Raw genomic sequence first — 2,466 nt, forward strand, 5'->3', positions numbered from 1 at the left:
GATTTATGTTGATGAATGAATGGTGGATGCATCCTCTGAGGCTCCAGAAATAGGGGTGAGAGGCCAGCCAGGTGTAGCATGAAGGGCTGGACAAGAAGGGAGAGGGCTTGTGGGATAGGATGGGAAGGAGGCTGCACCCCGCTCCCTGAAGGTGTCTATGAGTTCACATGGCCCAGGAATGAAGTTTGGTGACCCTGGATGTAGACAGCTGTGGTGATGGAGGCCAAGGTTTTGGCCTGCTGTGGGGGTTACACCCACCTCCCCATCTCCACATGATGACATCCTAGCATTTATGAGGCAGCTCTGCTCACTTGGCCCAGGGACTGTGGTCCCCAACTTCAATGCATCTGAAGTGTTGCCCAGGGAGCATGTTAGAAAAGCAGATTCACTGGCCTCATCCCTTGAAGACTGATTCTGTAGGTCTGGGGTGGGGGGTGTGGGGGGACTGTAGGTTTTGCCAAAGGGTGAGTATAAATCTGGCATGCAAGTAAAGGATCGCCATTCCTAAGGCAAGCAGGTGACACTGTCAGCAAATTTAGGTGAAACTTTTTCTGACCCGCCCCTATACAGGAGGGTTGGTTGGGCTCTGGTTTGGATACAGACAGAATGTCAGGGACAATACCTGCTTCTCACTTGGAACTTGGGCTAAACCTTTCAGGAAACTGTCATTCCTCTCCTGCAACCCACCTCACCCCCTTTCACCTACCACTAGCAGAGCGATTTGGGAGGAGCTTGAGCCAGCTAAAACCTATAGGAAGCACATCCCCAGAGACCTGGCTTTCCCAGCCTCTCATCTCCTCCCTTCACAACCCTATGGTTAAGAAATGTCCCGCCAAGCTCTTTTGGATTTGAGCTTTGCTGGAGCTTTGCTTGTGTCTTGAGACTTTTGAGTGCACAGCAGTTCTGAATACCAGCCTTCATAGTCTATTCTCTGAACTCAAGAATGCAAAAACTCTTCTCCTTTTTGAATTTTCTTTTTCTTTTTTTGGCTTTTAAAAGAAACAATACATTTGCTAGAAAAACCTCAAAAAAATAATGATTATATACAAAATGGTTATCTGAATATGGATTCTGTACTGCAGCAGAAGCAACCAAGCTCCGGAACTCCATTTGCCCTTCCTCAGTATCAGGTGCATCATGCCGCTGCTGAAGGTGCAGGTGAAGGCTGCCCACTCCAGGATGGGGGAGTAGCCATTGCTGCCTTCTTTGGTCAGGTAATAGAATTCCATGTTTCTCTCGTGAATGTCTTCACGCCCGTCTGTATAAATGGAGGCCGCATTCATGACACACAGACACGACATTAGCTGGATGATGGAGGTTAGGACAAACCTCTCTCCCTGATTCAGGCGGAAGAGCTGGAGCATGAAGATGAAGAAGGCAATGCAGCAGAGAATGGTGGAGAGGATCACGGTGGCCTGGACCACCCGGAGTATGGAGTACTTTTTAAACGTGTCATTGATTACTGTATAATTCATGTTGTTGGTACATAATCTCCAGACATCTGCAAAAACTCATCTCCTACCTACCAGGCATTGTTGATGGTGGCGATGAACCCGCAAGGCTGCAGAGTTGATGTGGAAGGTGACGATGAAAGCAAAAAGCACCAACATTTTCACAGGGCATGGGGGGCAAGGGGTCATGTTTAAAGCCCAGAGCAGGATGTGCCAGTTCTGATGGCTGCATTGGCTGCTGGACAGATGGACAGGCTGGGATATGAAGTGAGGCCACCAGGCTGTTTTGAAGCTCTCTCCTGACTTACTTTTAATTTGGTTATTTATTTATTTTTTTTACAAAACATACTCATAAATGGATATTACATAGATATCTTTATATATCTGTATGTATTTGCATATGTTTATCTAGCTACATATATCTGTTAATAAATCTTTAAAGTGTGCAAAGGAATCTGAAATTTTCTTTCAGTATTGCAGGCTATCTTAAATTCACAGACCTTAACTTTCCTTTGTTCTTTCTTTCTTTCTTTCTTTCTTTTTTTTTTTTTGAGACGCAATCTCCCCCTGTTACCCAGGCTGGAGTGCAGTGGCATGATCTTCGCTCACTGCAATCCCCACCTCCCAGATTCAAGTGATTCTCCTGCCTCAGTCTCTCGAATAGCTGGGACTACAGATGCCCACCACCATGCCTGGCTACTTTTTGTATTTTAGTAGAGACAGAGTTTCACTATATTGGCCAGACTGGTCTTAAACTCCTGACCTTGTGATCCGCCCACCTCAGCCAACCAAAGTGCTGAGATTACAGGCGTGAGCCACCACACCTGGCTTAGACCTTGGCTTTTCTACCCCATCCAATAAGTCACTTCTTCAGCCAACCTAACTAATTACCAGATTATATTCCAATGTCACATGTTCAAAATAAAGAGCTCCTGAAAAGATGTAACCTTTCAATGGAATTAGTCAGCATTTTCAAACCTGGGTTTGGGCCTTTAATTTAAAGCTAGTTTATCTC

At 45.7% G+C, this 2,466-nt stretch overlaps 1 pseudogene; it reads right to left on the reverse strand.

Moving 5' to 3' along the window:
* Positions 1-980: 980 nt before the first annotated feature.
* LOC105553548 lies at positions 981-1,610 on the reverse strand (annotated as a pseudogene).
* Positions 1,611-2,466: the final 856 nt, after the last annotated feature.

The sequence above is a fragment of the Mandrillus leucophaeus genome, unplaced genomic scaffold (genome assembly GCF_000951045.1).
Source record: "Mandrillus leucophaeus isolate KB7577 unplaced genomic scaffold, Mleu.le_1.0 Scaffold1168, whole genome shotgun sequence".
NCBI lineage: Eukaryota > Metazoa > Chordata > Mammalia > Primates > Cercopithecidae > Mandrillus > Mandrillus leucophaeus.